Source organism: Dama dama, chromosome 18, assembly GCF_033118175.1.
Source record: "Dama dama isolate Ldn47 chromosome 18, ASM3311817v1, whole genome shotgun sequence".
NCBI lineage: Eukaryota > Metazoa > Chordata > Mammalia > Artiodactyla > Cervidae > Dama > Dama dama.
This window is the reverse complement of record NC_083698.1, coordinates 32,229,543-32,256,710: the sequence shown is the minus strand read 5'-3', so window position 1 is coordinate 32,256,710 and position 27,168 is coordinate 32,229,543.

Here is a 27,168-nt window from a genome sequence, read left to right as displayed (position 1 = left end):
ACCTCCTTCCAAAGCTCCCCTGTTTTATTTGCACCTCCGCTTCCTCCTTTCCCTGCAGCCCAGCCTTCTGGAGTCAGAAGTGACCTAACTGCTCACCCTCTATGACACATCTTCCAGAGAAGCCTTGGCAGAAAATGGAATGAACCGTTTAGTAGATAGTCCTTTGGACAGCAAGGAGATCCAACCAGTCCATCCTGAAGGAAATCAGTCCTGAATGTTCATCAGAAAGACTGATGCTGAAGCTGAAACTCCAATACTCTGGCCACCTGATGCAAAGAACTGACTCATTGGAAAAGACCCTGATGCTGGGAAAGATTGAAGGCAGGAGGAGAAGGGGATGACGGAGGATGAGATGGTTGGATGGCATCACTGACTCAATGGAGATGAGTTTGAGTAAACCAGGAATTGGTGATAGACAGGGAGGCCTGGCATAATGCAGTCCATGGGGTCACAAAGAGTCGGACATGACTGAGCAACTGAACTCAACTGACCGATAAAAACTAGGTGTGTTATATTTGCCATATTACAGAATTACAAATTCTGGATTGGTCATTACACCCATTTCACAGATAGGAAAGCTGAGGTTTCATAATTTGTTCTTTGTTACCCTGCTTTCCAGTGAAATATCTGGCTTCAGGTCCTGTTTCATTTGACTTTAGAATGTGTCTTTTCAGTACAGCGCACTGTCTCTCTACCGCCTTACCCAGACTTGCAATCGGCCAGCAATTGGACTGAATGAACTAGTTCCACCAGAGCCTGAATAATGAGTGAGACTTAATACGCTTTCCCTCCAAGGAGTACACATATTTACACAAGAGAGAACATCCTTAATTAATGAAGGATTTCCTAAGGTAAAATTTCTGGGCTAAGCATCACTTTTCTGGTCGAGTGGCATCAGGGCTGAATGCTCCACTGGCTTTATTCAGCAGGTTGTGGCTCTCAAACAATCAAATATATTTAGTCCCAACAGACAACTAGGCATTGTGCTCCACAGTATTTTTTTTTTTCCCAGTGATTGTTACTGGCAGGCTTTGAAGCAGTTGCTCTAACATTTGGGAGAACAGTGTTTGCAGAGGGAATTTGGTTCAGTTCTTAATAAATGCATTTGTCATGTTTCTAATTTTCCTTCTGTACCCTTCAAATGCAGTTGCTTCCAGGCTGAAAACAAGATAACCTCAGTTTGATGTTGTTATTGTCTCTCTTGTCTTCTGTAGGATATCTAAAGAGAGAGAAGCAACATGAATTCTTGGCAGTAACAGGCTTTTCCAAAGGTGTTAATGCCTCACCTTCTGAGGCTGTTTGAACTGCTTTAGTCACACAACAAGAGTAAGAAATTAACCTCACGTTGTAGCTACCACCTCAACTACAAACGGTGCTCCTACCAGCATCTCTTCGGGCAGCTGTCTAGAGCAATAAGCTTCACATATGCCAGTAGTCTAAGAGGTAAGGTCAAGTTCCCAAGCCAAAGTTCCTGACCTTGAACCTCCCTCTGTTAACTTGAAGCTTTGTGGAATCCATTCACCCACTTGTTTCCCTTGCTTAGGTTTCTAGTGCAAGAGAAGGGAATAAATATAGTGCCCACCTAATTACTCATATGATTAAATGAGCAATGCCTATGAAGTGCACAAAAGAGTGCCTCAAGTGCTCTGTTGTACATGAAATATATTTGCAATTCACTTAGTCCTTCTGAACCACGGTATTATTGTGTTGCATCATATATGGCAAGAAGGGATTCACTGTCATCATAGTCTGTGTGTGTGTGTGCGTGCAAGTCTGTGTGTTAGTTGTTCAGTTGTATTCAACCCTTTGTGACCCCATAGACTACAGCCTGCCAGGCTCCTCTGTCCATGGAATTCTCCAGACAAGAATACTGGAGTGGGCTGCCATTCCCTTCTCCAGGGGATCTTCCCACCCAGGGATCAAACCCGGATCTCCCTCACTGCAGGCAGATTCCTTACCATCTAAGCTGCCAGTCTTTAGACTATGAAAAAACAGGATTCATAGAAGGCTACTAGAAGAGCATGTGTTTGGCACAGCATTCACTACTCATAGGACAAAGCAGATCAGTGATCAAAGCTGGCAGAGTTCAACTGCATGAAATGGGGACTTGAGAAAAAGAGAAGGCTGGAGCAGAATGAGAACTCAAGTGACGTCTCAGAACCAAAGAGGATAACATGCCATGAGACCTTAAAGAAGAAAGTCAGAACTAATGAAAACTTGCTAAATAGATTAGAAATGGCGGGTTGCAATGACAAAATGCAATCATCTAGAAGCTGTCTGAAAAGCAAAGGTGATTAAGGCAAAGTGAGGAATTATTACAGACGAAGAAAGAATACCATTGAGTGTACACTCTGTTTTAAATTGATTTCACTGCCCGAGGCACTCGTGAGAGTCACATTCTGAAGGACCAAACTCAACCTGGAACAAGTGCCTTTCTCCAGAAACGTTATGATCAAATTAAAAGTATAGTTGGTAAAACTCCTATTTCCAATGAGGGAAATTAATCCTCTGAGAACCTGGAGAGAGAGGTTTGGAAAGTAGAGACAAGCAGCAGAAGAAAACATAGGAAAGTCCAGAGACAAGTTCATCTAGCAGCAAAGACACCCTTCAGTGCTACTGCTGTCTGCCATCCAGCATCTGCGCAGCCTGCAGTCACGGCCATGGTGCCACTCGAACTCAATCGAACATACAACCAAATACATGAAACTTTGAACACCTCTCCAGATTTAAAGATGACAACAGGCAAGAAACGGTTTTTTAAAAATCAGGAACATTCCAGAATCTCTGATCATTCATAAAGATCCCCATTCCTATAAGAGCCCCATCCTACAAGTTGGCCCCAAACACACCACCCCATGTGAACTGAACAATTTACTATATTCTGTTACATCATCAAATGTTCTCCATTAATGATCTGAGATACTAAATGTCCACTGCTAAAACTGAAAACGCCTCTGGGAACATGAAGAAATGCCTCTTCAATGTTGAGCAGAGAGGAACTGCACTGGAGAACTGGAGTTCTCATCAAAGCAGGGTGGAGATGAGAAAAAATTACAGGAGGAGAGTCAGACCTTGACACGGGTTCAGTGAGGACACAGTGACCAAACAGCATCCGCAGGTACACGGGGCAGTAGAAGAAAGAAGCGAAAGGGAAATAGAGAAGTACCGCTGCTAAATTTTGCCTAAATTTTTACTTTTTCTTTGAACCATCCTTGAGTCAGGAAACTCTTCTTTCAGGCTTTCATTCTCAACTACATGACTCCCGGAATGTGGATTAGATATTTAAATCAATACTTTATTTCAATTACATTCACTATCAGTTATCAGGGTTCTGGACACTGCTTTCAAACCTGACTATGGCAACTTTTCTGGGAATGTATACTCAATTTAAATTCACTAGAAAAAAGATTTTAATTGAAAGAAGCCAGAGAAGAGCTTAAACTGTAACTGAGATGGAGGGAAATTAGCAGAGGTTCAGAGAGCAGTGGGAACATGTTAACGGTTCAAGCCCTTATTACAGAGACAAAGACAGTCCCCTCAACCACCACAGCCACAGGAGGAGGAAATGGAGTATGGAAAAACCTCGGCTCAGCAACTGAAGACCAGAGAACAGAGTTCAGGGCTGGAAGAACTGCTGGAAATTTTAAGAAATTCTGGCAACAAGAGAGCTGAAAGAATGAGGTCCAATATCTATGTATGAAACCTGCCCAAATCCCTAGCCGACAGCAAAATTACTCCCATGTAAGGAAGAGCTAATGAAGCATGGTGGGAAAATTTAGGCACAGACAAGTGGAATCACCCTTGAAAGACAGATCTGCAGAAGAGAACTGTGAGTTTGGTGCTTCTGTAACTCAGACCACTCCCCAAAACATAAGTTGCTAAAAGACTGGCCATACCATGCACTGGTGAGAATGTAGTACAACTGCAGCTTCATAAATTGGAGGACAAAATACACATTTGCCATGCTACTTTAGAAAAGAATTTGGCAACATAAGAAATTGCTGTGTCAAATTACCATATGACCCAACAATCACATTTACATTCACTTAAGAATGAAAATATATGTCCACATAAAGATGTGTATGTCAATGTTCATAGAAACTTAATCGTGACAGCTCAATACTGAAAATAAACCAAATGTCCATTAATACATAAATGGATAAAACTAATGTGGCTTTTTTTTTTGTACAGTGGAATACTACTAAGGATTGTAAAATGACTGAACTGCTGACACAACAACATTGATCCATTTCCAAATCATTACGCTGAGATAAGGAAGGCAGAAACCTATTTTCAGGGAATAGGTATAGCCTTTTTTTTGAAATTCTAGAAAAATGCAAACTAATCTATAGTGACACAGAGCAGACCAGTAGTTCTCTGGGTTGGCAGAGGTAGACTGCAAAGGGAAATACGGAAACTATGGAATAATAGGCGTGATCAGTATTCTTAGTGGGATAGTTATTGCACAGGTCTATATTTTGTCAATACTCATCCAACCACACACTTAAAATGGGGCAGTTTACTCTATATAAGCTACACCTCATGGAAGGTAACAATAAGAAGGTGGGGTGGATTGTAGATTTGAGAGCCGTTCAAAAGATTTTTCGTATACCTTTAAGCGATTATTTACACAATCTGGTTCTCTTTTAAAACAGCAAACTCCACTGCACAATGAAGTGAAACAGCCACACACATGCATATCCCCTCCCTCTTAGGTTCCGCCTCCCCTCCCTCTAGCCCACCCATCCACGTCACCGCATAGCACAGAGCCAAGCCCCTGGCACTACCCAGCAGGCGCCCAGCAGCCATCTGTCCTACACACGGTGGTGTAGACATGTCCACGCCAATCTCCCACTTCAACCCCCACCCCACCATGGCCACAGGTCTGTTCTCTGCATCTGCATCTCCATTCCTGCTCTGCAAATAGGTTCATCTGTACCATTTTCCTAGACTCCACATATATGTGTTAATACATGGTATTGTTTTGCTCTTTCAAACTTACTTCAGTCTGTATGACAGACCCCAGCTAAAGTCAGAGGGAAAATATAACTTTAAATACTTACGTCATATAAAAAGAATGACAATAAACAAAATAGGCATGCACTTTAATAAGCTTGTAGAAAAAGAACGCTACCCCAAGGTAATTAATGGGAAGAAAATATGAAAGATAGGAGCAGAAGTACTTAGTAAACCATAGAACTGAGAAATAAATTCAGGTGCATTTTAAACAGGCAAATAAAAAAAAGTGCTCCGTATATCATATAAAGTCATGACTTGGCCCTCAGAGTTTACCTATCCCTTGACACAGCCCCAGCACTCATCTCCCACCGTTCTGAACTATGGATGACCCCTTACCACCCGAATGAGAGATTGATGTAAATAAAATGTTAAAGAGAAAAAAAGTTAAATAAAACATAGCACACTCAATAATGCTTATGGCTTGAAAACAAATGTAGCCAGTTATATCTATCTGATATTTGAATACGTCCTGCTTTTTTCCATCTCTCTCTCACCCGTGTGCCCAGCATTCTTCCTGCCCCCCCCTCCTTTTACTCTCCTCTCATACTTCTGACATTTAAAAATATTTATCGCGTGTAAGTTATCTGGATAGTTTTGAAGTTCAAGGCATTGAAAATTTGGGTCATTTATAGGAAAGACCTTTCATAAATGAGTAAAGAAATATTGGGGGGATAGGAAAAGAGGTAAATATTTTCTTTATTTCTATTTTTGACATTTATAGAAGGGCCTCTGGTCCATAGAGTGCATTGTGGCAAACTGTTCAATTTTCCCTTCTTCTCTATTAACAGAATTATAATTTTGCTTGGTATGGCATTGCTCTCAGCTGCAAATCCAACACATTAACAAATACAATAATCCCACTTACTTCTCCAACCTCCTTTGGAATAAGGAATGGCCAGAGGGCACAGTTTTGGTAAATTAGATCTAAGCAGGCTAAGCAGAGCTTATGAGAAAATGTTAATAAAGGCTGATGCAGTTTGAATGTGATTTTTATGCTATGCTCTTCCCCTTCTTCATTCCTTTAAATAGGGACACAGAAGAGTCAGAAAAGGCATCTTGCAACCACAGGTTAAAGGTTATCAGCAGAAGCCTAAGAACAACTCTAAGGTTGATGGAGCAAAAAGTGAGCCATGATGGCTTCCTGGAGCTACCAAGTCAACCCCTTCTTTTCTAAATCTGAACTTTTTGTTATGCAGAAACAGACAAAATACCTTATTTTTTAAGTAAATTTTATGTGCCTCTGAACTTATTCCTTAATGATGCATGCAATTCCTCTACAAAATCTGCTTATAGATAAGAGAATGGAAGCAAAGGAAGTTAAGTGACTTCCTTCACTAAGTTCTCCCTCTACTTTTCCCCTTTTTTTTAATCTTCCTATTTTATTGAGATATAACTGACATACATCACTGTGTAAGTTTAAGACATACAGCATCATGATTTGGTTAACATTCATCATGAAATGATTACTACAAGAATTTAGTGAACATCTCTGGACAGAGGTGCCTGGTGGGCTACAGTCCATGGGATCGCAAAAGAGTTGGACACAACTTGGTAACTAAACAACAACAAATCATCTCATACATATATAAAATTAAAGAAATAGAAAAAAATATTTTCTCCCTGTCATGAGAATTCTTAGAATTTACTCTCACAAGCACACAGAAGTTGAAAGTATGTAACAGGAATTTAAAATACTAAAAATTCCAATATGTATCATCCTGAAATAACTCCACATTAAAATAACCATAGAGGAATACCTCCACCAGATATTGATAGATAATATGAATCCATCATAATTAAAACTGTATAGTATTAGCATGTGAATAAAAAAATATTCAAAGAGAATTAAGGGGGTAGAACTTATATGTTCTTATAGAAAAAAAAGGTGGGGGGAATATGTGAAGTGATGGATATGTTAACTTGATGGGGAATCCTTTTACAGTGAATACATCTATCAAAGCATTACCTTATCACTTTAAATAACTAACAATTTTTATTTAATTAAAATTAAGTGGATCTAATTTTGTATGTAAACTTAGTATACAACAATATAATTAATATTTTTACAGCAGAGAAATAATGAGGATCCATTCCTTATACCATTCAAAAGGATAAATTCCCAAGAGATCAGAAATTTGAATAGTGAAAATAGGAAACTATATAAATATTAGACAAAAACATGGGTAAATTCTTCTATAGCTTTAGCAATGGAAGTACTTCCTTAATGATTCAAATTCAGATGCACAAAAGAAAAAGATTGCTAAATTTGAAAAGTAGATTATGCAAAAATATGTTTCATAGCCAAAAAAGCCCACCATAGTGGTATATGAAATAAAATACCATCATTACATAATAATAATGTACGTCAAACTTATAGATAAAATACTAAAGTCATTAAAATGTACACACTTGAAAAATAAATAAAAATTAGTACAGTGTAAAAATGGATACTTCATAGATATGGAAATATAAATATCTCTTAACCATATAAGAATATACTCAACCTGATTCATCTTAACTGAATGCAGAATAAAACTAAATTTAGTCTCCAATTTTCACAAATTGGAAAATTTCAAAACTTTTGACATTACACCTTGCTGGCAAAGCTGGGTAAAATGATCATTGTCAGTTATTGCTAGTAGGCATGCAAAGTAGGGGAACCCACATGATAAAGAATTTAATGAGGTAACACCTAGCAAAATTATGTAAGCATTTGAAACCAAGAGGGGTCATCAGTTTGCCATTAATACACAATAAACTCACCCTCTTTCACTTATCAAAGTTACTTTGTTTTTACAAAAAAGAGTGTGTCCTCCAAATTACACGTAGTCTAAACAATAAGATGTTTTTCCCCAAGTTGTCCAGTTCCAGGTCAAGCAGGTTAAGACTATTTAAGACCACAAGCCCTCTGACTGGGCACGCATGAGTGTCTACTCTGTGAACTTTGGACATCAGAGACCAAAACTCCACCCTAAGAACATGTTCACACGATCATTTTCTGAACACATCCCCCAAGAAGAAGTCTACAGCTTAGTCATGCCTGCAAAGAAGGATGATTACCCTATCTTTTCTTATCTCCAGTTTCTAGGCTCCTCACACTTCAACTTTATTCCATAAATACCTTGAGCCCCTTGCCTTTGGGGAGGCAGAATTGTTCCCATGACCTTGCTTAACTGCCCTGAGATGAAACCATTTCCCTCTGTAAACCTTGGCATCTCAGAGTTTGACTTGCTTCGTGCCTGATGAAGGAACCTGATTTGATGAAGGTAACACACTCATGCCCTGACTCAGCAATTCTCCTTCTAGGCATGAAGCCCAGATGTATCCTGGCCAAAATTTTTAAAGCGCTATGTACAACAATTTTCATACAACAGTGCAGACTGGTTGAATGAATTATAAATTGTCCTCAGAGTGGACTACTATGCAACTGTAATATAACAATTAGTAAGGCATATCTGCTTTAAAATTCTAGCCTATGAAGACTCTGAATTCACAAAGTTGTATTATTTTATGGCTTTAAAAGATCTTTTTCACATAGGATATATTAAAACAAGTTTTATATACCTAGTTTGCTTAGTAATAACTTATAAAGCTTCCAGCATACTGTATCTATTTTGGGTAAAAGAGGGAAAAACCTGGGATACATACATTTTCCATTCCATGTCTTCAATTTTTTTCTTGATTATAGAAGCAAAAATGAATAAAAGAAGAAGGGAAAGGGAAAAGGAATAGGAAAAGGAAAAATTTCTTAAAATATTATGATAGGAGACCATGCTGACCTATAGCTCTACAATTTCGCCTTAAGTTGTTCTTTTTTGAGATACCTAAGCTTTGTAGAATTACATTTTTCTAGCAAGACATGATTTGCTGAGAAATACAGTAAGCAAGAGAACAGAATAAATAATGCTAAAACATAACTAGTTTTATATTTCAGCAATGTGTTCTAGATGTTTTCAGTAATAACGTAATTTGAAAGTCTGCATTGTGAATTGCTGGTTGGTCATAAAGATGTTGGACAGTTATACTTAAAAATGGGTGGGGTCTGTGTGCATGCATGTGTATGCTTGTTTCAAATGGTTAGTACAAATTAATTGACTTTGGAGAGAGTTTAAAACTCTATAAAAGTCTAATTAAAGAACAGTTTTTAATATAATTTATGGTTAAAGAAAAATCTATTTAGTTAAAATATTAACATGTGTCTCACCTAAGGAAAAATACTTGCAAGTCTTATACCTATATTCTTGTACACCCAAGCAAAATAAACTCACATTCCCTTAGCCCCTTTCCTATGCTGCAAAGGCCTATAAAAAGTTTTAAGCTTAGATATAAAACTATTTTGAATATTACCTGGAGTAGCGGGATATGAATTACCTCTTTGGGGTATTAATTACTCCACGGTAATCAGTTAATACAAAATCAGGATAAGATAATGACTATATCATTAAAGGAACATGCTCATGGAACAATCAACCAAATTAACCATTTGATTAATGGATTCAATGAATAAATCAAATTAATCAGTATACCATTAACTAAAAAATAGTCCAAACAGATCATCCATGACTAACTATTACCTAAACAGAGGCTAAAATTAGACAATGTCTACATCATACTGGAGAGAAACACTGAAATATTTAATATTATCAACATGTTATCAGCATTCTCCTATTCTGAACTGGCAAATATAAATTATAGAATTCTTGAACTCTGATTATATGTTTTTCAAAATAAGAACAACAACAGCAAAAAGCAGTTATGTATATCTACTGATGGCATAACCAAAACCACACAGCAACCAACTAGCTGGTAGCCTAGAAAAATAAATCAATTACAAGAGTTTTCTCATAAAATGCCATTAGACCCCTTGTTTTCTACTGCATTGATGGGCCATATGGTGATGGATTTATTCTACTCTGGCAGTAGGAAAATTTTATGGTAAAGAAATTAGATTGACATTTTATTTCTGCACACTGCTAAGTTTAGTTATGAGCTAATTATATGTGAAATATGGTATGCGTCTGTTGATATATGGGCCTGGGTTATATTTTTAAATCAAAGAATAATTTAAGATATATTCCCAGGCTGCATTCATCCAACAACTGACGTCCACTGGGAGGAGCAAAAGAGCGGGGCTGGTGGCTGCAGGTTGTCTGCAGTGACAAAAGCTCCTTACAAGTTGCCATTCAATCTTCAGCAAAGCTTCCAAACACAGACTGCTCGCATCAGTGTGCAGCCAAACTGGCTTTGAATAAAGAATGGCAAGAAGGTGTCAAGGGATCAAGGGATCAGCTAGTTGGCTTGGCCACAGAATGCAGTACAGTTCTGCCACCTAGTGGTCACTCTGTCACACGTGACTTGGCGGCGTTTACACGTGTGTGCATTCTGACAATTATCTCAAAGAAAACCATGATGCTGAGAATGGTCAGCAAGAACTTAGCAAATTACTTTCCACCATGTGAATATATGGTTATCCAGGCTTTAAGAAATGCTCCTTTATTTGATATACAGGTGAGGCCCTTTGAGATCTGATCTCTCTCTGTCCATCATCAAACTTATCCCCAACCATAGACCTTCATAAAGACTAAGCTGTTGTTACACAGTTCCACTATATTCTCTCAGGAATTTCTCTGGTACATAATTCCTTCATTCCTCTTGACCACACTGAACATTCCTACATCTTTTAACTTGCTAATTTTGTCTCCATGAAGCCTGCACTGACTCCTAGTCAATTTGACACATGGCACTTTTTCATACAATTCATCCCATTCTGACTGCCCTTTTGAATACTTGACTTACTTACTAGAAGCTAAGTTCCTTAAAGGGCAGGATTTTACTTTTACATCTTTATATTGCTTCAGCATTTACTGTGCCTCTGGCCCATAAATACATGATTTGTTGATGTCTAGATATGTGTATTAATGTGTGTGACCCTTTGCAAGGGGTGTTTAATTCCTCATTTAGCACAGTTATTTTATATAAAGGGTCAGCAAGATCCCCTGGAGAAGGGAATGGCAACCCACTCCAGTATTCTTGCCTGGAGAGTTGCATGGACACAGGAGCCTGGTGGGCTATAGCCCGTGGGGCTGCAAGAGTCGGACACAACTGAGCAACTAACACACATGTGATATAAAAGTGAAGCAAACATTTATTAACTATTTCCAGGCATGGTCTTCTAACATTTCATAAATCTGATTTTTCAGTGTTTTCACATGGTTTAAGTACATTTGCAGCAAATACATGGCAAACTTGGGTCCTCAGCACTACTAAAGATTCCACTCCTTCTAAGACCAGATTTTATTTTTAAGATTGACTATAAAAGAAAATCTGAAGAAATTTTAAACATCATTTTAAGTTTCATCCTACCTGAATGTAAGAAATGAAAAATGAAATTAGAAAGTATATATACTTTATTTGGAAAATAAATTTCCTTGGATTAGTCTTCAATTTGTGAAAAAACCTTTAATCTCAAATGTGCAATATAAATTTTCATGGTGGTCAGGAAAGTAATTTTGTAAGATTACCACCTTTTACTTAATTTCACTCATCCCAGCCTATCTTCAAGCCGCACCTGCTTGCTATATCAACCAAACTAAACATTTACTCATTTCTGTATTACGTAACTGAAATAGTTGTGGAAGAGGCAGCTTAGATTTTTCTTTCATTATCTGCTGGGTTTGCAGTGAAATCCTGGTTTAGAATGTTTATTGTCCAAAGATATTCTATAGCAGATAAAGTTTGACACTTGAGGTTGCCAAGTGTTTACAAAACTATTGGTTATGAAGCAAAATCACCTTTGCATGTAGATGAGACATTTGATATGGAAAAGTATAAACAGGGAAGGCTTGAAGAGCCATGAAAAATGATGAAGTATGGTACCCTTTAGCAAGTAACTGAGCACAATCCATCATCAGAGTGTTTTTATGTGAGTTCACCTGTCTCATCTCTTATGCTCTGGATGGATGTTCAGCAGATAGCTTTGATAAATTTAGAATCAACTAAATACTTTCTTAATAATTTTGCTTAATGAGTTTTAAAATAAATAAAGAACAGAATCATTGATGTTATTATACAGTGTGATGTACATCACTATATATATATGTGAGATTTGGCTTCCAAGCACTTTTAAAGACATAAAACCCAAAGCAATGTTATCATCTTTTGGAAGGAAATTTATATTAAATATAAATGCTATGTTGTCTTATATTTAATCAAAATCAAATAGACTAGTATTTACCTAAATAAGAATTAATTCTATTTATTGCTCTCTCCCTTTGTAACGGAATGATGTCTTATTATTTTTTTGTCATATTTATTCTAAAATTTCAAACCTAAGAAAACACCAAGTACATTATTTAAACCCAATAAGACTTTAGCTCTATATAGAGAAGCAGTTTCCAAACCTGAATTATTAATATGTCCTGGGAGCTTTTAAAATACATAGATGCCTTGATCCTGGTCAAGACTCACAGAAATGGAATCAGAGATTAAGACCTAGAATCTATTCTAAAGGCTTTCCTATCTCAACTATCTCACCGGTGGATGAACTGGTATTTCGGATGAACTAGTTCTCCAGTGTGCTCCTCAGAGGAGCAGGGACATCATCACCTGGGAACTTGTTAGAGTTGCAATTTTTTAGATTTACTGAATCAAATCCTCTGATAGGCCCAGAAATCTGAATTTTAATAAGCCAGTCCAACACAAACAGATGGAGATATACCAGTTTTTGGATTGGAAGAATCAATATTCTTATAGTTAGGAAATGACCATACTTCCCAAAGCAATCTACAGAGTCAATGCAATCCCTACTAAATACAAATGGCATTTTTCACAGAATTAGAACAAAAAATTGTACAATTTGTATAGAAACACAAAAGACGCCAAATAGCCAAAGCAAGCTCGAGCAAGAAAAATGTAGCTGGAGTAATCAGACTTCCTGACTTTGGACTCTACTGCAAAACTACAGTAATGAAGACAGTATGGTACTGGCACAAAAAAACAGAAATATATATCAATGGAATAGGACAGAAAGCCCAGAGATAAACCTGTGCACCTGTGGCCATAGAATCTATGACAAAAGAGGCAAGAATATACAGTGGAGGAAAGACAGTCTCTTCAAAGAGTGGTGATGGGAAAACTGGAGGGCTACATGTAAAACAATCAAATTAGAATACTCCCTAACATCATACACAAAAATAAATTAAAAATGGACTAAAGACCTAAATGTAAGGCCAGAAACTATAAAACTCTTAGAGGAAAACATGGGCAAAAGACTCTCTGGCATAAATCACAGCAAGATCTTTATTGACCCACTTCCTATAATAATGAAAATAAAACAAAAAATAAGAAAATGGGACCTAATTAAACTTAAAAGTTTTTGCATGGCAAAGGAAACCGTAAACCAGACAAAAAGATAACCCTCAGAATGGGAGAAAATATTTGCAAACAAACCAACTGACAAGGGATTAATCTCCAAAATATACAAACAACTCATGCAGCTCAATATCAAAGAAGACAAACAACCCAATCAAAAAATGGGCAGAAGACCTCAATTGACACTTCTCCAAAGAAGACATACAGATGCTAATAAATACATGAAAAGGTTCTCAACATCACTAACAATTAGAGAAATGCAAACCTTACACTGGTCAGAATGGCCATCATCATCAAAACAAAATCTACAAATAACAAATGCTGAAGAGTGTGTGGAGAAAAAGGAACCTTCCTACACCACTGACAGCAATGTAAATTGGTTCAGCCACTGAGGGAAACAGCGTGGAGAGTCCTTAAAAACCTAAGAATAGACCAGATAACATAGCTGATTTATTTCCTGGACAGAGAAAACTAGCTCAGCACTGTAAAGCAACTACACTTCAATAAAAATTAACTAAAATAAAAAAGAAAACTGATGTCTCAATAAAGTTTATCAAATATTCATTATTTCAAAAATATGTAAACAAAGGAGATCCTTAACCTTATGGGTGGCACAATATAACCATAGTTGAATTATGTCTTTTTTATGATTTTAAGCTTTTATGTCTTTTTTATGATTTTATGAATTAAGTTTTGTTACGATTTTAAACAAATTACTTGTTAATATCTCCATTTATAACCATTATTTACTTTCTCTAAATGATCCCTATAGATCCCATATGCAATGAATTAAGCTTAAACACCCTTTCATCAAAAAGACTTATCTCCTAAATAAACTGCTCTCAAAAATACCCCTTTGTTGACTTTCCAAGGTATTTTACTTTTGTGAGAATAACAGAATTTAGAGGAATTAGTAGGGGTGACAATTATGAACTGAACAAATAAGAAGCAAAATTACACCTTGAAAACTGTCCTAACATTGTGACATATATGTTACTGTTATAACAACATAAATGTAGGAGATAAAGTTAAGAGACTTCCTGATAGACACTCATCTAGTAAATATCTGGGCTCAAATTACAGAAATAGATACTATCATTTCCAGTAAATCCCTGTCTCATGCTCTTAACATTAGAGCTCACTGCCTCGTCTCCTGAGTACACATAGTAGGCACTATGTAACTGAACTGAAAAGACGCGTCACTCCAAGATGAGGGAAAGTAAGGCATCGATTTGCATTCCTATTAACTCCCTCTGGATAGAGGCATCTTAAGAAACAGTACCTGGAATTTTCATCCAGGAGCATCAGGTAGGAAAACCAGCTCACCTGCATCGAGGTGCACTGATTTGCAGAGGTTCAGAAATGAAGTAAACCTGAAAAGAATTCAGTATGATGTCTGGACAAGATCCAGGGCTAATAGTTTTCCCACATCAGAAGTTTGAATTCACTATTCCCCAGGCCCTAAAACCGTGTTAGTGCTGACACAATCTCAAGAGCTCATGTGTTCAAATATTCCATCAACATTTAAACTGAGTCATTTATTTTACGAGACATCAGATTTCAGCTGAACTACTGATCATTATAAATCTGCATGTAATAAGCATGAATTGATCCACAACATTCAAAATGCCAGATACCTCACATTTCTTTATTATTTTCAATCAACTCAAACTGAACTCTAGCTGCCGATCAGCATAGTTGACAATGCCCTTATCATAGTTGACAATGCCATTATCAATCCATTATCCCCACTATTGATCAGACAGGTGCACTGTTTCCGCAGTTGAGTTAAATGATGCCTTCCTCCCCACCCTCACCCCTGCTCCTTCAGGTTGCTCACTGGAGCCTCTGGCCCCTGCTCAGGCCTAGGGCTGATGAGAGGACAGCTCCTCTGCATTCTGCCAGTCAGTTCCACATCACACCATGGGACCTTTCCAAAGACCCAGAATTAATGGTCTCAGCAGTCTCCTCAGGGACCCACAGAGCTACTCCTTTCAAAATTCTATCACTTCAGGGATGCTTCAGTAATTCAAGAAGCAATTCTCAAATTTCACAAGGTTCCACCCTTCTTGTCTCTCATATTCCTGTCTCAGGAATTCCAGTCAGCCACCTGATTTTCCATACACCATGTGGAAAACCTCTTTCAGAAATCCCAAAAGGCCATTTTTACTTCCCTGGGAGCAAGGAAAGCCTAGACCTTAAAAACAAAATCCTGGCTACTCTGGTGAGTCTCTAGTAAATTTTACTGTTAACAATAAAAATCAATTAAACATAAAAAGTCAAATACAGTATTTTAATATATGACTGCATATAAATCACTTAATCTCTGAAACTCTTGAGTAGCCTAGAATTATAAAAGCATCTAAGGACCTTTCATTGTTTTTCTAATTAACCTTAAAGATCACCTCAATTTCTTCCCCAGAGAAGCTCATGGAATGAACAAAGGAGATTTACAGAAGACCTCCGTTTATCTTCAGTGACATCTCTTCTCACAAGTAAGGTATGCACAATATCTGTATGGTCCACCCTCCCCCACCCCTCAGACACACATACAGTGTGGACGCTATACCTCACTTCATATGACAAGGACTCTAAAGGTGGTGATTGAGGACGGGGGTACATATTAGTTTGGATAAACTAGGAAAGCTGAGCATGTGCTAGGAACACTGGAGACTCACCTTGGTAGCTGATTGAATACGGAAAATAAAGAAGTTAAAAGTAATTAATTTAAAATAAAGCAAATGGGAAAGTCAAGGAATTAAAGTGTTCTGATTTGGCTGATTTGGGCTTTTTGGATAGAAAAAAGAGAGACAGAGCAAAATTGTACAAAAATTATAGTGAATTCAATTTTGAACATGTCGAGTTTAAATGCCTCTGAGGCATGCAGGCTTCCTGAAGACCATTTCACAGAGGTTACCAACAGAAAGAAACTCAGGTCTGGAACTCAGGGGAGAGGTCTGAGCATTACAACTTCAGCTTTGTACCAAAATTTCCGGCTTCAAGCTTCAGAAACTTTAAATTGCCTTTTGATTTTAATTATTTTAATCACTTTATTGCTTAAACCTTATCTTCCCTTGCATCCTCTTAATCCTTAGAATTTAAATTCCTGTGCCCTCTTTTCCTGGAGAGAACTACCTTTGGGTACAGCTTCTATTTTGGGGTGTGAGGAGGGAGTGCTGAAAGGGGGGAGACTTGCTTTCAAAGACTAATGCTGAGAGATTTCAAGGTTTTAAATAAACTCCAGGGGCTCTGAGTCCTTTTCGCTGTAAATAAACGGAAGGAAAAGCACTTTGCATGTGATGGTCTAAATCAAAATCCAGGGGTCCAGATATCAGGTTATTAATGGAGCTAGTAATCAAAAAGCTTAACTGATCCAACTATGTACATAAATCATCTTGAGTCATCAAGGACAGTTTAATTTTAATCAACTATTTAATAATTTTAATTTTGCCACTTCCCTCAATGTTCCTCATAGTTTTTTTCATGAAATCAACATGGTCTAATCAATTATTGAAGCTACAAAACATTTACTCTAGTGACGCCTCAGCTGATATAATTTGGGTTTTTCTACTAAAGCATTCCTTTCCTACGAACCCTACCACCCTACCACCTCTAGTCTGGGCCTCACCAACAATAAGAAGCCATCTCATCTTCCTGCCTAGTGCTTAGAGTCAGATAATCCTTGCTTTTTTATTTTTGTTTCATTTATTTTATATTGGAGTATAGCTGACTTACAATAATGTACAGGAAAGTGATTCAGTTATACATGTATATACATCTATTTTGTTTCAGATTGTTTCTCTCTTTTTTGGCCACCCTGAGTGGCTTGCAGGATCTTAGCTCCCCGAGCAGGGATCAAACCTACAGTAGAAGCACCAAGTCCGAACCACTGGATCCTCCAAGGAATTCCCTCCCATTGTTTTTCCATATAGGTTACGACAGAGTATTGAGTAGAATTCCTAGTGCTATGTAGTAGGTCCTTGTTGTTTATATATTTTATATATTGTATTATATATATATGTTAATCCCAACATCCTAGTTTATCCCTCCACCCCACATTTCTAATTTGGTAACCATAAATTTGTTTTTTTAAAATCTGTGAATCTGTTTCTGTTTTGTAAATAAGTTCATTTGTATCATTTTTTTAAGATTCCGTATATAAGTGATATCATATATTTCACAAGCCTTGTTTTGAATGTTGGGTTTCTGCAGAATCTCTGTGCTCCAGCCTCCACCCTACTTACTACCTGGGAAAACCTGGGCAATTTATTTAGCTTCTCTAAGAATCTTTTATCACAGAGTCACCTGAGAAGCCCTGTACAAAAATACCTATCATAATCAGAAAGAAAGAATTAGAAGGGGAAGGAAGGAGTAGTGAGAATCGAGAAATGGAGAGAGAGAATAAAGGACTACTCAAGGAAAGGAGGAATCAGGGACCAGGGGGCAAAAGGAAGGAAGGAAATCACAAAGGAGAACAAAGGAAAAGAATGTCTCCATGTTTATGATGTCATCCATTATGAACAGTGTCTTAATAGACTTTATTGGTTATTCCTGACAATCACATGACATAGGTATTATTACCTAAGTAGTAATTTTACATCTGAGGAAACAGATTCTCAGTTCAGTTCAGTGGCTCAGTCGAGTCCAACTCTGCAACCCCATGGACTGCAACAGGCCAGGTCTCACTGTCCATCACAAACTCCCGGAGTTTACTCACTCATGTCCATTGAGTTGGTGATGCCATTCAACCATCTCATCCTCTGTCGTCCCCTTCTCCTCACACCTTCAATCTTTCCCAGCATCAGGGTTTTTTCAAATGAGTCAGCTCCTCCCATCAAGTGGCCAAAGTACTGGAGTTTCAGCTTCAACATCAGTCCTTCCAATAAACACCCAGGACTGATTTCCTTTAGGATGGACTGGTTGGATCTCCTTGCAGTCCAAGGGACTCTCAAGAGTCTTCTCCAACACCACAGTTCAAAAGCATCAATTCTTCGGTGCTCAGCTTTCTTTATAGTCCAACTCTCACATCCATACATGACCACTGGAAAAAGCATAGCCTTGACCAGACAGACCTTTGTTGGCAAAGTAATGTCTCTGCTTTTTAATATGCTGTCTAGATTGGTCATAACTTTCCTTCCAAGGAGTAAGCATCTTTTCATTTCATGGCTGCAATCACCATCTGCAGTGATTCTGGAGCCCCAAAAAATAAAGTCTGCTACTGTTTCCACAGTTTCCACCATCTATTTTTCATGAAGTGATGGGACCAGATGCCATGATCTTAGTTTTCTGAATGTTGAGCTTTAAGCCAACTTTTTCAGTCTCCTCTCTCACTTTCATCAAGAGGCTCTTTAGTTCTTCTTCACTTCCTGCCATATGGGTGGTGTCATCTGCATATCTGAGGTTATCGATATTTCTCCCAGAAATCTTGATTCTAGCTTGTGCTTCCTCCAGCCCAGCGTTTCTCATGATGTTCTCTGCATATAAGCTAAATAAGCAGGGTGACAATATACAGCCTTGATGTATTCCTTTTCCTATTTGGAACCAGTCTGTTGTTCCATGTCCAGTTCTAACTGTTGCTTCCTGACCTGCATACAGGTTTCTCAAGAGGCAGGTCAGGTGGTCTGGTATTCTCATCTCTTGAAGAATTTTCCACAGTTAATTGTGATCCACCCAGTCAAAGGCTTTGGTGAAGTCAATAAAGCAGAAATAGACATTTTTCTGGAACTCTCTTGCTTTTTCAATGATCCAGCGAATGTTGGCAATTTGATCTCTGGTTCCTCTGCCTTTTCTAAAACCAGCTTGAAAATCTGGAAGTTCATGGTTCATGTACTGTTGAAGCCTGGCTTGGAGAATTTTGAGCATTACTTTACTAGAGTGTGAGATGAATGCAATTGTGCAGTAGTTTGAGCATTCTTTGGCATTGCCTTTCTTAGGGACTGGAATGAAAATGGACCTTTTCCAGCCCTGTGGCCACTGCTGAGGTTTCCAAACTTGCTGGCATATTGAGTGCAGCACTTTCACAGCATCATCTGTCAGGATCTGAAATAGCTCAACTGGAATTCCATCCCCTCCACTAGCTTTGTTTGTAGTGATGCTTCCTAAGGCCCACCTGACTTCACACTCCAGGATGTCTGGCTCTAGGTGAGTGATCACACCATCATGATTTTCTGGGTCATGAAGATCTTTTTTGTACAGTTCTTCTGTGTATTCTTGCCACCTCTTCTTAATATCTTTTGCTTCTGTTAGGTCCATACCATTTCTGTCCTTTATTGAGCCCATCTTTGCATGAAATGTCCCCTTGGTATCTCTAATTTTCTTAAAGAGATCTCTAGTCTTTCCCATTCTGTTATTTTCCTCTATTTCTTTGCATTGATTGCTGAGGAAGGCTTTCTTATCTCTCCTTGCTATTCTTTGGAACTCTGCATTCAGATGGATATATCTTTCCTTTTCTCCTTTGCATTTTACTTCTCTTCTTTTCACAGCTACTTGTAAGGCTTCCTCAGACAACCATTTTGCCTGTTTACCTTTCTTTTTTGGGAGGATGGTCTTGATCCCTGTCTCCTGTACAGCGTCACGAGCCTCTGTCCATAGTTCATCAGGCACTCTATCAGATCTAGTCCCTTAAATCTATTTCTCACTTCCGCGGTGTAATCATAAGGGATTTGATTTAGGTCATACCTGAATGGTCTAGTGGTTTTCCCTACTTTCTTCAATTTAAGTCTGAATTCAGCAATAAGGAGTTTATGATCTGAGCCACAGTCAGCTCCTGGTCTTGTTTTTGCTGACTGTATAGAGCTTCTCCCTCTTTAGCTGCAAAGAATATAATCAATCTGATTTTGGTATTGACCATCTGGTTATGTCCACGTGTAGAGTCTTCTCTTGTGTTATTGGAAGAGGGTGTTTGCTATGACCAGTGTGTTCTCTTGGCAAAACTCTATTAGCCTTTACCCTGCTTCATTCTGTACTCCAAGGTCAAGTTGCCTGTTACTCCAGGTGTTTCTTGACTTCCTACTTTTGCATTCCAGTCCCCTATGATGAAAAGGACATCTTTATGGGGTCCTTAATTCTAGAAGGCCTTTTAGGTCTTCATAGAACTGTTCATCTTCAGCTTCTTCAGCATTGCTAGCCAGGACACAGACTTGGATTACCGTATTTTGAATAGTTTGCCTTGGAAATGAACAAAGATCATTCTGTCATTTTTGAGATGGCATCCAAGTACTGCATTTCAGACTCTTTTGTTGACTATGATGGCTACTCCATTTCTTCTAAGGGACTGTTGCCCACAGTAATAGATATAATGGTCATCTGAGTTAAATTCCCCCATTCCAGTCCATTTTAATTCACTGATTCCTAAAATGTCGACGTTCACTCTTGGCATCTCCTGTTTGACCACTTCCAATTTGCCTTGATTTGTGGAGCTAACATTTCAGGTTCCTATCCAATATTTCTCTTTACAGCATTGGACCTTGCTTCCATCACCAGTCACATCCACAGCTTGGTGCTGTTTTTGCTTTGGCTCTGTCTCTTCATTCTTTCTGGAGTTGTTTCTCCACTAATCTCCAGCAGCAATATTGGGCACCTACCAACCTGCGGAGTTCATCTTTCAGTGTCCTATCTTTTTGCCTTTTCATACTGTTCATGGGGTTCTCAAGGCAAGAATACTGAAGTGGTTTGCCATTCCCTTCTCCAGTGGACCACATTTTGTCAGATCTCTCCACCTGACCCGCCCATCTTGGGTTGCCCTACACTTCATGACTCATAGTTTCATTCAAGGCTGTGGTCCTTGTTATTATATTGGTTAGTTTCCTGTGATTGTGATTTTCAGTCTCTGCCCTCTGATGGAGAAGGATAAGAGGCTTATGAAAGCTTCCTGATGGGATAGACTGACTGAGGGGGAAACTGGGTCTTGTTCTGATGGGCAGGGCCATGCTCAGTAAATCTTTAATCCAATTTTCTATTGATGGGTGGAGCTGTGTTCCCTCCCTGTTATTTACCTGGGGCCAGACTATGGTGAAGGTAATGAAGATGATCCCATGCATGTACTCCTTCAAAAGATCCCATACATGTACTGCTACAGTCCAGGCCCCCAACCCTGTAGCCGGCCACCACCAACCCATGCCTTCGCCAGAGACTCCCGGACACCCACAGGCAAGTCTCCTGTGGGGTCACTGTTGCACTTTCTCTTGGGTCCTGGTGCACCTGAGTCACCAGGGAAGCCCCTTAATGCTCCTAAGGCACAATTTCCCCACCTCAGTGTCTGTGTACTTTCTGCTGCTTTCAGAACCTACCCCTTCCCCAAATTCATATAAACATCCTCTCTTGCTTTCTTCGGGTCACTGCTCACATGATGTCCTATCTCTGACAGCACACAACCTACCTCCAACTGTTACTCTGTTGCTTTACAAGCTTTACTTGTGTATTTATTTATTTTTGCATGCCACTTATCACCAACTGGCCTATTGTCAGTATGTTGCAGGGAGGAAGCCAATTCTGACCCCATGATGGAATTGCTTATTTGATCTGCTTTGCATTGCTCTTGTTATTATAATCATACAGAATGGCTTGCCTCAGAGAATCTTGCCCCTCTGCCTGACTGTTAGACCAAAGTGCCTTTGTTTAGAACCCTGTCCACCTTTAGATGGCAAGAAGGGAGAAATTAACACGTCTCCTGCCTGAGGCTTGCCATTCTGGGAGATGTTTGCAAGATTAATGGCCTTTTTTATTTTGCTTCCTCACCTCTCCCCATCTCTCCTCTATAAATGAACCTGGTGCCCAGACCCCAGAGATTGTTTTAAGGAACTAGCCTGCCATCTTCTCGGTCAGCTACTTTCCAAATAAACTTGTTTTTCTTGCCTCAGCACTTGGCCTGTTGTGCAGCAAGCAGAGTGAACTTGGACTCAGTAACAAGTCTACTTGATTATTTGTCCATTATTCATTTCCAGATTAAATATATGATCCATGAGAGCTAGGACATTTTTGGTTCACTGCTTGATCTCATTGCCTAAAACAGTGTTCAACTAAGTAATGCACAAATATTTTTCATCAAATGAATGAAAGGATAATATAATTTCACCAACAATGTAATGAATGTGGCCTGAACTAAAACCTTATCTCCTGATTTTTTTTGCCCAATTTTATTTTTCCATCAGTTTACAATTCCTCTACTCCACACGTCAAAGCATAAAATGCAGCAAGATATCACAGGAAAGATAAATGCTTACTGTGACTTGGCGCTCGGCACACTGAATCAAACCCCATGATGCTTTAGAATACATGGACCACTGAACAAATGGATTAAGTCCTATTTGCTTAGCCAAAAATTTAACTGCAAACATCAGTCATTTCCTACACACGGACTACTGATGGAGGAGAGCTTTGAAAAACAGCCAAATTCAGTCCAGGCCTCCTGAAATTCTCCCCAGAATAAATGGTAATGACAAGTACTGTGTGGGATGGGGGAGGCTGAAGAAGGGATTTCTAGATAACTTAACAGCAAGTCACCCTAAAATGAGCTCTCCTCAAGCCTTCTTTGGATTAAGTTTAGAAAAGAAAACTAAGAGTAGAACTGAGTCTCAACCAAAACCCGTAGGGGCCAGTTTCAACAGATTATCAAGGCACTTAAGTTTTCTGGAGTAAAGGCCAGTGAAATCTTTGAAATCTTTTGAACTGAAATGAATTATTCTTCCATTACCTTGTAATATAATAATGATAAGGATATTTAGGCCAAACTTTATAAAAATAAATACCCTAAAGAAGTAGAAATTCTGACTCAGGCTCTACCATGCCAATATAATTTTATGAATCTCCAGACACTCTTTTATCCAGGCTATCATCTAAGTGATTTCTTTGGAGGGTAGGTCTATTTGCATACAAACAGGGTATGGTTAAAAAATATTGCCCATATAATAAGTTTTTTTAATAAGTTAATGTAAATGAAAGATTTCTTATTAAGACTTCTTGCTCAAGGGAAATAGTGCCTTAAAATTAAGCTGGCTATAGAACATTATAATAAAGAAGCATGTAGCCATAGAAAAACTCTTGGAACAAAAGTGTGTATTTCTCATGCATAGGTGCCAGAAAATGTAGGACCTTGTTAAGGTCAAATGGTTCCATTATTTTCTTCAAGTCCACACTCTTAATGAATCAAGCCATTAGGAGGGCAGACCACCAATGTCCTTTGAGAAAACAAGAAACTGGCAGAAATGCCTGAACTTAAGCTATTTCAGACCTGATATTATTGATTGATTCTTGGTGGCTGCATGTAAGTCTTCATCAGAAAGAAGATCAAAATACAGCTGATCTTAACCTTTTCCTTAAAAATAACCTCAATTCAATAAAAGTGTATAGATTGCTCATTTTGTAGTCATGACTGGCCTTTGCCCCGTGGGAGAATACAAAGCAGCATTAGACCCAATTCCGGCCTTTAGGGGCCTTATATGAGGATAGTCAAAAAGTTCATTCGGGTTTTACCGTATGCTGTTACAGAAAAACTTTTTTAAATATTTGGCCAAGACAAGAAATAGATATACCTGAAAGCTGTGACTGTGTTACAAAAATCAAGAGGCAGTATGTGAGATAAGCAGGAGATGAATGTCAAATACTTTGGGAATCTAGATATTGGAAAGATACCATCTAACTGAAGATTCAAGGGAATTCACACACACACCAAAGGTATCATAATTGAGTTGGACCTTGAATACTGAGCTGGGTTTGAGGGAACTTATAAGGAAAGAAATCCCCAAACAGTAACTCCTCAAACACGGAGAACCAAGCCAAGGTTATGTCTAAGGAATGAGAGACAGCCCACATAACAGGCAGCTTTCAAGATGACCCTCACCTCCTATTATCCACACCATCATAGAATCATCTCCCCTTGAGTATGAGACAGACCTAGTAACTTGTTTTTCAGGAAAAGGAAAGGCCAAAGTAATAAGATATCAGTTCTACAGTTAGGTTACAAATGATTTTAACTTCCATCTTTCTGGACTCTTTCTATTGCCTTCTAGGCTTACAAACCTTGATCAATCATAATGTCATATAGGAGAAGCCCATGGTTCAAGTGGTAAAGAATAGGTCTGTAATGCAGGAGACCCAGGTTCGATCCCTGGATCAGAAAGTTCCCCTGGAGAAGGGAATGGCAACCCACTCCAGTATTGTTGTATGGAGAATTCCACGGACAGAGGAGCCTGGTGGGCTACAGTGCATAGGGTTCTAAAGAGTCAGACAAGACTGAGTAACTAACACTTTCACATGTACCAAGGAGTTGTGCACAGCCTACAGACAATAGTGAGTGAGAAATTGAGATCATCAGTCCAGTAACCTGGGAGGAACTGAGCTTGGAAGCAGACTCTTCACGACTTGAACCTTGAGATGACTATAACCACTGCAGACACCTTCACTGTAGCAGTGAGAGACCCTGTGTCACAAACTATTGAGCCTGTGCTCTAGGGTCTGAGAGCAGCAACTACTGAAGCATGCATGCCCTAAAGTCCATGCTCCACAACAAGGGAAGCTACTGCAATGAGAAGCCCACATACATTGCAATCAAAGAGTAGCTTTTGCTCACTGCAACTAGAGAAAAGCCCACACAGCAGCAAAGAACCAGCATAGCCAATAAATAAATAAATAAAATTATTAAAAAACATGAAACATTTAAGTGTAACCTGTTGCTCCTTGTGCTCTCATTACTGTAACATTAGCCTCATGGATAAGAAGTACTCATCATACACTGAGGCCATGACACTTTTGACCTAAGCTATTTAAGGACAATCCTCCTCTCTTCCAGAAGATGGAGCTGGGATAAAAATCAGAGACTAGACCCCCAAACTCCTCCTTCTCCAATGAATATTCTGCCTCTTCACTTGCATGCCCCTCATGACCAGCTTGCATTTTAACTTCTAACAGAGTACATCATGCGAAATGCCAGGCTAGATGAAGCACAAGCTGGAATCAAGATTGCCAGGAGAAATATCAATAACCTCAGATATGCAGATGACTCAGACATGCAGATGACTCAGACATGCAGATATGCAGATGGCTTCCCTGGTGGCTCAGAGGGTAAAGCGTCTGCCTACAATGCGGGAGACCTGGGTTTGATCCCTGGGCCCAGAAAATCCCCTGGAGAAGGAAATGACAACCTACTCCAGTACTCTTGCCTGGAAAATCCCACGCACAGAGAGGCCTGGTAGGCTACAGTCCATAGGGTCACAAATAGTCGGAGATGACTGAGCAACTTCACTTTTCATGCAGATGACACCACCCTTATAGCAAAAAGCGAAGAAGAACTAAAGAGCCTCTTAATGAAAGTGAAAGAGGAACATGAAAAAGCTGACTTAAAACTCAACATTCACAAAACGAAGATCATGGCATCTGGTCCCATCACGCTGAAAGGTTGTTGCTGAGCCATGAAAGACGCTGGGATTCTTGGCCTCCAGAGGAGAGGAATTCAATCTGGGGCCAGTGAGGAGGCCTGATCACTCAGAGTTTTTGTATGACAAAGTATATTAAAGTATAAAAGAGACAGACAAAGCTTCTGACACAGACATCAAAAAGGGGTAGAAAGAGTGCCCCCCTGCTAGTCTTTAGCTGGATGTTTTATGCCTGTTAGAAAGCTATCAGTCAGATAAGAAGGACACCTCAAGGCTGAGGGAGGTTCACCAGGCCCCTCGCCCACAATATGCATTCTTGAGATAGGATGGCACAACGTGCGTCATCCCCCAACCATTAAACAATCAATAAGAATACTGATTTATTGAGCTATTATCAGCTCAATGTTTGAGAAAAGAAAAAAAAAAATTAGTCTTAGATGGAACCATTTTGAAGACAGGCAAATTCCAAAGCAAATGCATAGTTTCATAAACATAGCTTAAGAAAAACTTTTCCATAAGAAAAACATATTGGTTAGCTCAAGGTTTGAGAAAAGTTAAGTTCAGGTGGAACCAGGTGTCATCATAGCAACACAGAATTTTAAGAGAAATCTCCTTTTAATTCTGTATGGAGAAGGGGAAAAAAATCCAACACTTGTAGTTTGTTTCCTCATGCCGCTTAAGGGAGAGACAAAAAATGTCTGACACTTGAAGCCTATCTCCTCTGTTTGGAGACCCCTGGCCTTCCTGCCTGTTACCCTCTCTACTTCATGGCAAATAGAAGGGGAAACAATGGAAACTGACAGACTTTATTTTCTTGGGCTCCAAAATCACTGCAGATGGTGATTACAGCCATGAAATTAAAAACACTTGCTCCTTGGAAGAAAAGCTATGACAAGCTAAGGCAGCGTACTAAAAAGCAGAGACATTACTTTGCCAACAAAGGTCCATCTAGTCAAAGCTATGGTTTTTCCAATAGTCATATATGTATGTGAGAGTTGGACCATAAAGAAAGCTGAACACCGAAGAATTGAAGCTGTTAAACTGTAGTGTTGGAGAAGACTTTGAGAGACCCTTGGACTGCAAGGATATCAAGGCAGTCAATCTTAAAGGAAATCAGACCTGTCTATTCATTGGAAGGACTGATGCTAAAACTGAAGCTCCAATACTTTGGCCACCTGATGCAAAGAACTGACACATTTGCAAAGACTCTGATGCTGGGAAAGATTGAAGGCAGGAGGAGAAGGGGATGACAGAGCATCAGCTGGTTGGATGGCATCACCGACTTGATGGACATGAGTTTGAGCAGGCTCCTGGAGTTGGTGATGGACAGGGAAGCCTGGTGTGCTATAGTCCATGGGGTTGCAAAGAGTTGGACATGACTGAGCAACTGAACCGGACTCACTCGTATGCT